This window comes from Oncorhynchus clarkii, chromosome 26, assembly GCF_045791955.1.
Source record: "Oncorhynchus clarkii lewisi isolate Uvic-CL-2024 chromosome 26, UVic_Ocla_1.0, whole genome shotgun sequence".
Taxonomy (NCBI): domain Eukaryota; kingdom Metazoa; phylum Chordata; class Actinopteri; order Salmoniformes; family Salmonidae; genus Oncorhynchus; species Oncorhynchus clarkii.
This window is the reverse complement of record NC_092172.1, coordinates 503,762-517,194: the sequence shown is the minus strand read 5'-3', so window position 1 is coordinate 517,194 and position 13,433 is coordinate 503,762. Positions and strand designations below refer to the sequence as shown.

The window sequence follows — 13,433 nt, the reverse complement described above, 5'->3', positions numbered from 1 at the left end:
AGTGGAAAATATATTAGATATATATTATATATTATATATCCCAAAACACAACCATTTAGGTCTAGATTCAATCAGATCAAGCATCTGTAGTGTTGTCTGCAAACTTGATGATTGAGTGGGAGGTGTGCATGGCCACGCAGTCATGGGTGAATAGGGAGTACAGGAGAGGGCTGAGAACGCACCCTTGTGGGGCCCCAGTGTTGACGATCAGCGGGCGGACATGTTGTTTCCTACCCTCCCCACCTGGGGGTGGCCCGTCAGAAGTCCAGGACCCAATAGCACAGGGCGGGGTCGAGACCCAGGGTCTCGAGCTTAATGACGAGTTTGGCTGGTACTATAGTTTCAAATGCTGAGCTGTAATTGATGAACAGCATTCTTACATAGGTATTCCTCTTGTCCAGATGGGTTAAGGCAGTGTGCAGTGTGATTGCGATGCGTCGTCTGTTGACCTATTGGGGTCGGTAGACAAATTGGAGTGGGTCTAGGGTGTCAGGTAGGGTGGAGGTGATATGATCCTCGTCTCTCAAAGCACTTCATGATGACGGAAGTGAGTGCTATGGGGCGATAGTCGTTTAGCTCAGTTACCTTAACTTTCTTGGGAACAGGAACAATGCTGGACCTCTTGAAGAATGTGGGAACAGCAGACTGGAATAGGGATTGATTGAATATGTCCGTAAACACACCAGCCAGCTGGTCTGCGCTTGCTCTAAGGATGCGGCTAAGGATGCCGTCTCTGGGCCGGCAGCCTTGTGACGGTTAATACATTTAAATGTTATACTCACTTTGGCTGCGGTGAAGGAGAGCCCGCAGGGTTTGGTAGCGGGCCGGGTCAGTGGAACTGTATTGTCCTCAAAGTGAGCTAAGAAGTTCTTTAATTTGTCTGGGAGAAAGACGTCAGTGTCCGCGGCGGGGCTGGTTTTCTTTTTGTAATCTGTGATTGACTGTCGACCCTGCCACCTAAGTCTTGTGTCTGAGCCGTTGAATTGCGACTCTACTTTGTCTCTATACTGATGCTTAGCTTTTTTGATTGCCTTGCGGAGGCAATAGCTACACTGTTTTTATTTGGTCATGTTTCCAGTCACCTTGCCATGTTTAAAAGTGGTGGTTCGCACTTTCAGTTTTGCACCAATGCTGCCATCCATCCACGGTTTCTGGTTAGGGTAGGTTTTAATAGTCACAGTGGGTACAACATCTCTGATGCAGTTGCTAATAAAATAGCTCTCAGAGTCAGCGTACAGTGGGGAGAACAAGTATTTGATACACTGCCGATTTTGCAGGTTTTCCTACTTACAAAGCATGTAAAGGTCTAATTTTTATCATAGGTACACTTCAACTGTGAGACACGGAATCTATAATTTTTAAGTAATTAATTAGCATTTTATTGCATGACATAAGTATTTGATACATCAGAAAAGCAGAACTTAATATTTGGTACAGAAACCTTTGTTTGCAATTACAGAGATCATACGTTTCCTGTACTTCTTGACCAGGTTTGCACACACTGCAGCAGGGATTTTGGCCCACTCCTCCATACAGACCTTCTCCAGATCCTTCAGGTTTCGGGGCTTTCGCTAGGCAATATGGACTTTCAGCTCCCTCCAAAGATTTTATATTGGGTTCAGGTCTGGAAACTGGCTAGGCCACAAAAAAAAAAAAAAACATTTTGACGCAGATATAAGCATGACATTTGGTACATGTGGACGTGTGTGTCTGGGTGTGTAAACCTTAGTTGCCCTGGCTGTGTGTTTCGGGTCGTTGTCATGCTGGAAGACCCAGCCACGGACCCATCTTCAATGCTCTTATTGAGGGAACGAGGTTGTGGGCCAAGATCTCGCGATACATGGGCCCACCATCCTCCCCTCAATACGGTGCAGTCATCCTGTCCCCTTTGCAGAAAAGCATCCCCAAAGAATGATGTTTCCACCTCCATGCTTCACGGTTGGGATAGTGTTCTTGGGGTTGTACTCATCCTTCTTCTTCCTCCAAAAACGGCGAGTGGAGTTTAGACCAAAAAGCTCTATTTTTGTCTCATCAGACCACATGACCTTCTCCCATTCCTCCTCTGGATCATCCAGATGGTCATTGGCAAACTTCAGACGAGCCTGGACATGTGCTAGCTTGAGCAGGGGGACCTTGCGTGTTCTGCAGGATTTTAATCCATGATGGCATAGTGTGTTACTAATGGTTTTCTTTGAGACTGTGGTCCCAGCTCTCTTCAGGTCATTGACCAGGTCCTGCCGTGTAGTTCTGGGCTGATCCCTCAAATTCCTCATGATCATTGATGCCCCACGAAGTGAGATCTTGCGTGGAGCCCCAGACCGAGGATGATTGACCGTCATCTTAAACTTCTTCCATTTTCTAATAATTGCGTCAACAGTTGCTGCCTTCTCACCAAGCTGCTTGCCTATTGTCCTGTAGCCCATCCCAGCCTTGTGCAGGTCTACAATTTTAGCCCTGATGTCCTTACACAGCTCTCTGGTCTTGACCATTGTGGAGAGGTTGGAGTCTGCTTGATTTAGTGTGTGGACAGGTGTCTTTTATACAGGTAACGAGTTCAAACAGGTGCAGTTAACTTCTTGGACGCTACCTATCCCGTTAGCGGGATAATTGTCATCAACAACCGCTGAATTGCATAGCGCCACATTCAAATAATATTACTAAAAATATTTATATTCATGAAATCACAAGTGCAATATAGCAAAACACAGCTTAGCATTTTGTTAATCCACCTGTCTTGTCAGATTTTGGAAATATGCTTTACAGCGAAAGCAATCAAAGCTTTTAGACAAAACATTATGAACAGCTAGCAACAAAGTAGCTTGGTCACGAAAATCAGGAAAGCAATCGCTTACCTTTGATGATTTTCGGATGTTTTCACTCACTCCCCATTACACAATAAATGTTCCTTTGGTTCCATAAAGATTATTTTTATATCCAAAATACCTCTGTTTGTTTGGCGCGTTATGTTCAGAAATCCACAGGCTCGAGCGGTCACGACAAATTCCAAATAGTATCCGTAATGTCCACAGAAACATGTCAAACGTTTTTTAAATCAAGCCTCAGGTTGTTTTTAAAATATATAATCGATAATATATCAACCGACACTGTCTCTTTTTCAGGAGAAGAGGGAGAGTCAATGGCTGCCCCACTGTGTTGCGCAAGCAAAACTCATGCGAACACCCAGCTATCCACCGACGCAATGTTATCTTTCTCGCTCATTTTTCAAAATAAAAGCCTGAAACTATGTCTAAAGACTGTTGACACGTTGAGGAAGCGATAGGAAAAGGAATAGAAGCCACTTCCTGGTTTGATTTTCCTCAGGTTTCGCCTGCAATATAAGTTCTGTTATACTCACAGACAATGTTTTGACAGTTTTTGAAACTTTAGAGTGTTTTCTATCCTAATCTGTCAATTAGCCTGAGAAATAGGCCGTTTACATTGGGAACGTTATTTTTCCAAACATAAAAATAGTGCCCCCTAGCTGAAAGAGGTTAACTCTTCTTGAACTGCACTGTTGGTTAAGGGCTTCATGTTAAGGTCTACAGTTGTTGTGTTAGGCGAATATTCTCAGGGAGTTGAGACCCCTCCTTTCTGACAGCAAAGTGTCCGGCGAATGTCAAACTAAGGCATGTGATGAAAATAACCAGCCCCCTCCTGTACTCCCTGTTCACCCATGACTGTGTGGCCACACACTCCTCCAACTCAATCATCAAATTTGCAGATGACGAAACAGTAGCAGGCCTGATTACCAACAATGGCGAGACAGCCTACAGGGAGGAGGTGAGGGCCCTGGGAGAGCTGTGCCAGGAAAATAACCTCTCACTCAACGTCAACAAAACAAAGGAGATGATCGTGGACTTCCGGCCCCTATCTACATTGACGGGACCACAGTCGAGAAGGTGGAAAGCTTCAAGTTCCTCGGCATACACAGTTAGCCTAGTGGTTAGGGCCAGTTGTTCCCTGGGTGCCGTGGATTGGGATTAAGGCAGCCCCGCGCACCTCTCTGATTCAGAGGGAAGACACATTTCATTTGAATACATTCAGTTGGGTAACTGACTAGGTATCCCCCTTTCCTTCATCACTGAATGATCTGAAATGGTCCACCCACACAGACAATGTGGTGAAGAAGGTCAACAGCATCTCAGAAGGCTGAAGAGAGGCTGAAGAAATTTGGCTTGGCCCTTAAAACCCTCACAAACTTTTATAAATTTACAATTGAGAGCATTCTATCGGGCTGTATCACCGCCTGGTATGGTAACTGCACCTCCCGCAACTGCAGGGCTCTCCAGAGGGTGATGCATTCTGACCAATGCATCACCGGGGCCAAATTAGCTGCCTTCCAGGACACCTACAGCACCCGATGTCACAGGAAGGTCAAAACGATCAGCCACGTCCTGTTCTCCCCGCTATCATCCAGAAGGCGAGGTCAGTACAGGTGTATCAAAGCTGGGACCGAGACACTGAAAAACAGCTTATATCTCAAGGCCATCAGACTGTTAAATAGCCATCACTAGCACATTAGAGGTTGCTGTTCTAATTTTATTATTTTATTTAAACTATTTTATTTATTTTATTATGTCCCCTCCACTTCTATAACCAAAGTTGCGCCCCTGGTGTTTATAACCAGCTTCTTGTCTCCATCTCAGTGTGATTCATTCTATAGCTAGAGGACTCTTGATATCTCCAGGAAAGTATATATATTTTTTGGTCTTTGTCTGTTGTGGTCTAGTACTCTTATTTCCTAGCTAGGGACATCTACATCAAGTGATGCCTGTCTTCCCAGTGGCCTGCTTGGTGTGTGAACTGTTGACTGCTCATAATTTGCAGATAGTTGTTGGGGCATCATTCAAGGAAGGAAAGAGAGGAGGACTTCACACCACCCTCTTACTGTGTGTTGTGAAATCTGTGAATGTATTGTAATGTTTTTAAAATTGTATAACCTGCCTTAATTTTTCTGAACCCCAGCAAGAATAGCTGCTGCCTTGGCTAATGGGGATCCATAATAAATACTCAAGTATTTGTATTTGTATCTTTCCTAGTTATTTGCAGATTATCTAATTTTGCTCTTTTGTAGCTTCGTCAACTATGTGTGTGTTTTCTATACCAGTTCGCACCTCTCCTTGTAGGCTTTACAGATGCTTCCCACCCCTTGGCTTCAACCCTTCTAATTTTGTGTATCCGATGTGGAATTCTGGGTCTTGCACAATTAGGAACTGCCGATCTGTGGTCAAGAACGCTGAGATCGTCTCAGCCTATGCTGCCCTTCAGTCCCTTGACTTTTTTTGCCCTGACGGAGACATGAATCACCCCAGAGAAAGTTGCTACTCTAGCATTTCTTTCTTCATCTGTTTTCTCTCATAATTGTTGCGGTGGTGGCACAGATCTACTAATTTGTCCAAAGTGGAGATTATCTCACCTGTCATTATTCCTCATTGTCACTTGTCCACTCAAGCTTAACATTATTGTACTACTTCGCCCACCAGGTGCACTTGGAGAATTGCACAATGAGCTTGACACCTTTATAAGCTTATTTCCTGGCAACGGCTAATCGTTCTTTGTACTTGGCAACTTCAACCTCCCTACGTCTGCCTTCGATTAATTTATTTCCAACGCTCTCTTTCCCCTCAACTCTTTTGACCTCACCCTTTCCCAATCCCCTCCAACTCACAAGACAGGCAATACACTTGACCTCATCTTTACTAGAGGCTGCTCGCCTACTGATCTCAATAAAACCCCCCTCCAGGTCTCTGATAACTACTTTGTTTATTTTTCTGACTCCCTTTCCCCCAACCCTAACCACTCAGCCCCTACCCAGATGGTCATGCACCTTTGCAATCTTCTCTTTCTCCCAATACTCACTCCTATCCTATCATCTCTCCCTTCTGCTAAATCCTTCTCCCTTCTGTCTCCTAATTCTCTCTCTCCAACCCTACTCTACTCCATTTCCACATTCTATGACTTGCACTGTCCCCTTTCCTCCCAGCTGGCTCAGCCCTTCCCTCCTGCTCTGTGGCTGAGTGACTCATTGCAAACTTACAGAACAGGGCTGCGGGCATCTGGGCGAAAATGGAGTAAAACTAAACTTACGGAGGACCTATCATCCTTTCACTTCCTCCTCTCTACCTTCTCTTCCTTTGTATCCGCTTCTGAAGCCACTTTCTACCAACTTAAATTTGAATCTTCTGCCTCTAACCCTAGGAAACCCTTTTCCACCCTCTCCCTCCCTGCGGATGACTTTGTCAACCACTTTGAAAAAAAGGTTGACGACATCCCCTACTTATTCACTTAGCCTATTGAGTCCACTGGTCTCACTCGCACATAACTACCCTATGCCTTGACCTCTTTCTCCCCTCTCTCTCCAAATAACACCCTGCTACTAGTGAGGTCTGGCCACAAGACAACCTGCCCGCTTGACCCCACCCCCTTCTCCCTTCTCCATACCATCTCTGGAGATCTTGTACCATTCCTCACTTCCCTGAACAACTCACCCCTGACCACTGGCTGCATCCCATCTGACTTCAAAATGACCCTAGTTGCTCCCCTCCTCAAGAAACCAATACTCGACTCATCTGACTCTCAGGGCTGGGCGTCTCAGGCTATACACACTCTTGGATTGCATCCTACCTGGCAGCCCGCTGATAGCAGGTGAGGTGGAGAGGATCTGTGTCTGCACCATGTACTCTCATTACTGGTGTCCCCAAGGGCTCAGTTCTAGGCCCTCTTCTCTTCACTCTGTACACCAAGTCACTGGGCTCCGTCATATCCTCACGTGGTCAATCCTATAATTGCTATGCGGATGACACTCAAATACTTTTCTCCTTCCCCCCTTCTGACATCCAGGTGGCGACACGCATCTTTGAGTGCTTGGCAGATATCTCAACTTGGATGTCGGCCCACCACCTCAAGCTCAACCTCAAGACGGAACTACTCTTCCTCCTGAGGAAGGCCTGACCGCTCAAATACGTCTCCATCACGGTTGACTACTCCACAGTGTCGCCCTCCCAAAGTGCAAAGAACCTTGGCGTGACCCTGGACAACACCCTGTCATTCTCTGCAAACCTCAAAACAATGACCCGCTCCTGCAGGTTCATGTGCTACAACATCTGTAGAGTACAACACTACCTCAAACAGGAAGTCCTTAACAAGGCACTTGTCCTCTCCCATCTGGACTACTGCAACTCGCTGCTGACTAGGCTCCCCGCTTGTGCCATCAAACCCCTGAAACTTTTCCAGAACGCCTGGTTTTCAACATTCCTAAGTTCTCTCATGTCACCCCGCTCCTCCGCACACTCCACTGGCTTCCAGTCGAAGCTCACATCCACTGCAAGACCATGGTGCTTACATACGGAACAGCAAGAGGAACTGCCCCTCCCTATCTTCAGGCTATGCTCAAAAAACCTACACCCCAATCCGTTCTGCCACCTCAGGTCTTATTGCCCTCCCACCACTAAGGGAGGGGAGCTCCCACTCAGTCCAGTACAAGCTCTTCGCTGTCCTGGTACCCCAGTGGTGGTACCTTACCCCTGACAGCAGAGTCCTTGCCCATCTTCCGAAAGCATCTGAAACCCTACCTCTTCAAACAGTATCTTAAATAATCCTCCTCACCTCGACCCCCCAAAATAAACACCTAACCAGCACTTGCACCTCCCCACCACCCCCTTCTAGTTCTGACTTTACTGATAGAAATGTAATTTCTATGCCTGTGTACTTTCTATACATTCTCATCGACAGGGCTGCAGTGGAGCAGGTTGAGAGCTTCAAGAGCTTCAAGTTCCTTGGTGTCCACATCACCAACCAACTAACATGCTCCAAGCACACCAAGACAGTTGTGAAGAGGGAATGACAAAACCTATTCCCCCTCAGGAGAATTAAGTTTTGGCATGAGTCCTCAGATCCTCAAAAGGTTCTACAGCTGCACCATCTAGAGCATCCTGACTGGTTGCATCACTGCCTGGTATGATAAATGCTCGGCCTCCGACCGCAAGGCACTACAGAGGATAGGGCCCAGCAAATCACTGGGGCCAAGCTTCCTGCCATCCAGGACCTCTATACCAGGCAGTGTCAGAGGAACGCCCTAAAACTCCAGCCACCCAAGTCACAGACTGTTCTCTCTGCTACCGCACGGCAAGTGGTACAGGAGTGCCAAGTCTAGGTCCAAGAGGCTTCTAAAACACCTTCTACCCCAAGCCATAAGACTCCCTAATCCCTAAGAACACCTAATCAAATGGATACTCAGACTATTTGCATTACCCCCGCCCCCTTTTACACCGCTGCTACTCTCTGTTGTTATCATCTATGCATAGTCACCTTAATAAATATACCTACATGTACATATTACCTCAACTAACCGGTGCCCCCACACATTGACTCTGTACCGGTACCCCCCTGTATATAGTCTCGCTATTGCTATTTTACTGCTGCTCTTTAATTACTTGTTACTTTTATTAATATATTTTTTAACTGCATTGTTGGTTAGGGGCTCGTAAGTAAGCATTTCACTCTAAGGTCCACACATGTTGTATTCGGCGCATGTGACTGAAAACATTTGATTTGATATGTGGTTGTCCCACCTAGCGATCTTAAGATGAATGCACTAACTGTAAGTCACTCGGGATTAGAGCGTCTGCTAAATAACTAAAATGTACAATTTAAAATATCTAGGTCAAATAGGGATGTTTAAAGCTTGGGAAATCTTTTTGTATCCAAATCCGGCTTTAAACTTCTTCACAACAGTATCTCGGACCTGCCTGGTGTGTTCCTTGTTCTTCATGATGCTCTCTGCGCTTTTAACGGACCTCTGAGACTATCACAGTGCAGGTGCATTAATACGGAGACTTGATTACACACAGGTGGATTGTATTTATCATCATTAGTCATTTAGGTCAACATTGGATCATTCAGGGATCCTCACTGAACTTCTGGAGAGAGTTTGCTGTAAAGGGGCTGAATAATTTTGCATACCCAATTTTTCAGTTTTTGATTTGTTAAAAAAGTTTGAAATATCCAATACATGTCGTTCCACTTCATGATTGTGTCCCACTTGTTGTTGATTCTTCACAAAAAAATACAGTTTTATATCTTTATGTTTGAAGCCTGAAATATGGCAAAAGGTCGCAAAGTTCAAGGGGGCCGAATACTTTCGCAAGGCACTGTACTTATACAGTTTTAAAGGTAATCTTGTTGTTAATCTCACCACAGTGCCCGATTTCAAATAGACTTTACAGCGAAAGCACCACAAACGATTATGTTAGGTCACCACCAACTCACAGAAAAATTCAGCCATTTTTCCAGCCAAAGAGAGGAGCCACAAAAAGCACAAATATAGATAAAATGAATCACTACACTTTGATGATCTTCATCAGATGACACTCATCAGAGAGCCACATCATTTTACAGAAATACTCATTATAAATGTCGATAAATACAATTGTTAAACATGGAAATATAGTTATACCTCTCCTTAATGCAACCGCTGTGTCAAATTTAAAAAAAACTTTACGGAAAAAGCAAACCATGCAATAATGTGAGACGGCGCTGAGAAAAAATATATATATTTCCGCCATGTTGGAGTCAACAGAAATCAGAAATAAAATTTTAAATATTCCCTTACCTTTGTCGATCTTCATCAGAATGCACTTCCAGGAATCCTAGTTCCACAATAAATGTTTGACTTGGACATAAATGATGGACGTTATCGAACAAGTAGCTACTTTTGTTAGCGCGTTTAGTACACAAATCCAAACGCTTGTGCAGGTCCAGCCGAACGTCGGACGAAAACTTCAAAAAGTTATATTACAGGTCGAAGAAACTTGTCAAACTAAGTATAGAATCAATCTTTAGGATGTTGTTATCATAAATCTTCAATAACGTTCCAACCGGAGAATTCCTATGTCTGTAGAAAAGTCATGGAACGCAGGTCGCTATCATGTGAAATGCGCGTGACCAGGACCTGGCTCTCTGCCAGACCACTGACTCAAACAGCTCCCATCCGGCTCCACAACACAATAAAAGCCTCATTCAAGTTTCTAAAGACGGTTGACATATAGTGGAAGCCTTAGGAAGTGCAACATAACCAATATCCCACTGTGTGTTCAATAGGGGCTGGGTTGAAAATCGACCAAGCTCAGATTTCCCACTTCCTGTTTGGATTTCTTCTCAGGTTTTTGCCTGCCATATGAGTTCTGTTATACTCACAGACATCATTCAAACAGTTTTAGAAACTTCCGAGTGTTTTCTATCCAATACTAATAATAATATGCATATTTTAGCTTTATTTTACACTTTATTTTTGAAGAAGGCCATTTTGTTCAATAGAGTGGTCGTAATACTTTGTAGGCCAAACCTTTCAGACCTTTTTCTGAGAAGACATGGTCTGACAAACAGTGCACTAACTCTACCACCTTTCACCATAGATATCGGCGGATGCGGTGGATTGAGACACACCCCATGAACAAGATAACTCTAGTTTAAACAGAGAGAATTTGATGTTTTTTTTATTATTATGTTAATTCGATTTCTGCGGGGGAGCAGAAATTGTAGCCTAAGGCTTAAATGCATCAATGACCCCCATGAAAGTCTTAAGAGTATTTTTTTTTAGGCAAGTCAGTAAAGAACAAATTCTTATTGCAATATATATTTTTATATACTTTGGGATGATTGGACATGAAGCAAGAAAATACTCATAATTCTAAGTAATGTTGACTAGCTGGATTTGTACCACAAATCCTAACAGGTTAGCATTACAGTGGCCAGGTAAACAAAACCAAAGCATGGATTACTGTCATACCTTGTCCATAGACTGCTGATCTGAATGGACGATGTATGTTTGTTGTTGTTGAACACTGTCGAACGCCAAAACTGAAACCTGTTGAACGCTGAAACTTGAGCTAAAGACCTTGTTTTAAAAGTGTTTTGACAGTGTTTTGATATACTTTTATTCTATTTTGAATCCTGGGCTAAATTGCTGTGAGCGCTGATAGCTGTCCAGGGATCCTGCAAGATTCCGTATAGGGGGAGTGACGCGAAAGTCCAGCTGAAATGCAGGCCGCTATTGAACGTTTCCAACGTTGCAGGAGCTGCGTTTACTTTGCTTTGATCCGGGACAATTTGGACCGCATTGACATTCAATGTAGCAACTGCTTGTTTGCAGAGGACTACAGGAGCGAAGTGGCTACTCTTAGCAAGCTAATGGGGAACCCACGCCCACTTACTTTTTATTTTTCTTCCACCCCAGTAGCTGGATGCCGCTCTGGTCTAGTGGAGGTTTTGCCGTCATGTCGGCTCTCCACAGCCGACTGGCCGGTGCTATGCAGGGTTCCATCCCCGAAGGGGTCTCCCCCTACCCTGGAGAACGGAGCTGATCTCAATCCAACCAACCAGCCATGGAGGTACATCACTCGTCATGGAAGTCGAAGAAGGTGTCCTCTGGCAACGGGGGTCTCCATGGAGATGTTGAACCCTGAATTGACACAGACCAGAAAGAGCTTTGCCGCCCTGGATCCAGAGGTACCTGTGTCTTCGTTCTCGGCTCGGTCTCCCTCTCTGGTGGCTTCTACCTCGGGTTCAGATCCTCAGAGCTCCCAGTCTCACCAGACCGTGAGGCTGCCTGAGAGACCGGCCCATTCAACATCACCAGCTGTTATCATAGGCAAATCTATGGTGAGAAACATCTCGGTCCCCAAGGCAAAAACCCTGTGATACTCAGGAGCACGAGTACAGGACATAACAAGGCTGCTTCCGACTGTTCTACCACAGATTCCGGGAGCTGACACTGTCGTAGTACATGTGGGGTCAAACGACATCAGGAGGGCTAGCACGGAACATTTGAAAATGGTTATTAAAGAACTGATTTTAGCATTAAAATACTCCAAAAAACAGGCAATAATTTCAGGTCCAGTACCATTGTTGGGCTGCAGCTGTGAAAGATTCAGCAGACTGCTGGCATTACACATCTGGCTAAAAGACTACTGTAGCTCTGCTGGAGTCACTTTTATTGAAAACTTTGACACCTTCTGGAAACAGAAGGTACTCTACAGGAATGACAGAGTCCATCCAAATCATCTTGGCTCCTGGACTCTGTCCACGCAGTTCAAGGCTGCGTTGAAACAATGACTGGTAAATGATCCAAGACCAGCTCAGTTAAACGCTACCATTGTGACAATGAGTCATCATTATGCTGCATCAAATGTACATGATCTTAGGGGCATTGGCAAACACAATGTAAGTAATTTAATTTATGTACCCCTAACTGCACCGAATACATCTGTTTATCCCACAGCTATTGTAAGCATGAGCCTATAAACCAGAGTTACACTGTTAGCACTGAGGCAGTGTGCAATAGTAGGAAGACCACTTTATGCAGCTCACCCTGCACTATCAGCTCCAATGTAAATAACATGAGTAAGTCTACCTCTGATAAGCTTCCCAGTAAAGCATTAAAACAATCAAGCAACCCAGAAAGCCCATATTAACATATGGTCTATACTCAGAACCACATTCCTGTAAAGCTTAGAGACGATTTAATGTTAAATACTGTTGAAGTAACATGGCTACAGGTTCATCTGCCTCACCTAAAGTCCATTCTGGTGTGAAGCTGCTATGGACCACCATGTGCTAACAGTCAGTATTTGGATAATATGTGTGAAGTGCTTGAGAATGTATGTGATATCAACAGGGAAGTTTATTTTCTGGGTGATTTAAATATTGACTGAATATCATCAAGCTGCCCACTCAGGAAAAAATGTCAAACTGTAACCAGTGCCTGCAACCTGGATCAGGTTGTCAGTCAACCTACCAAGGTAGTTACAAACAGCACAGGAATTAAATCATCAACATGTATTGATCACATTTTTACTAACGCTGCATAATCCAAATTCTATAGGAAGTAATGATCAAAATATAATAACCATATCTAGGAAAACCAAAGTTCCAAAGGCTGGGCCTAATATAGTGTATAAGAGGTCATAAAATACGTTTTGTAGTGATTCATATGTTGATGATGTAAATAATATTTGCTGGTCTGTGGTGTGTAATGAGGAGCAACCAGACGCTGCACTTGACGCATTTATGAAACGACTTATTCCAGTTATTAATAAGCACGCACCCATTTTAGGGATAGGCGTCCCGCTAGCCCCTTGCTTTTTTCAATATTTACTAACGACATGCCACTGACTTTGAGTAAAGCCAGAGTTTCTATGTATGTGGATGACTCAACACAATACACGTCAGCTACTACAGCGACTGAAATGACAGCAACACTCAACAAAGAGCTGCAGTTAGTTTCAGAGTGGGTGGCAAGGAATAAGTTAACCCCAAATATTTCTAAAACTAAAAGCATTGTATTTGGAACAAAACACTCAGTAAACGCTATGCCTCAACTAAATCTTGTAATAAATAATGTGAAATTGAGAAAGTTGAGATGACTAAACTGCTTG

The 13,433-nt window shown here is 44.2% G+C and overlaps 2 pseudogenes; both read left to right on the top strand.

The window, feature by feature from the left end:
- Positions 1 to 5,181: 5,181 nt before the first annotated feature.
- On the top strand, positions 5,182 to 6,289 carry LOC139385286 (uncharacterized; annotated as a pseudogene).
- A 284-nt stretch (positions 6,290 to 6,573) lies between these two features.
- LOC139385285 (uncharacterized) lies at positions 6,574 to 7,595 on the top strand (annotated as a pseudogene).
- The last annotated feature ends 5,838 nt before the right edge of the window (positions 7,596 to 13,433 follow it).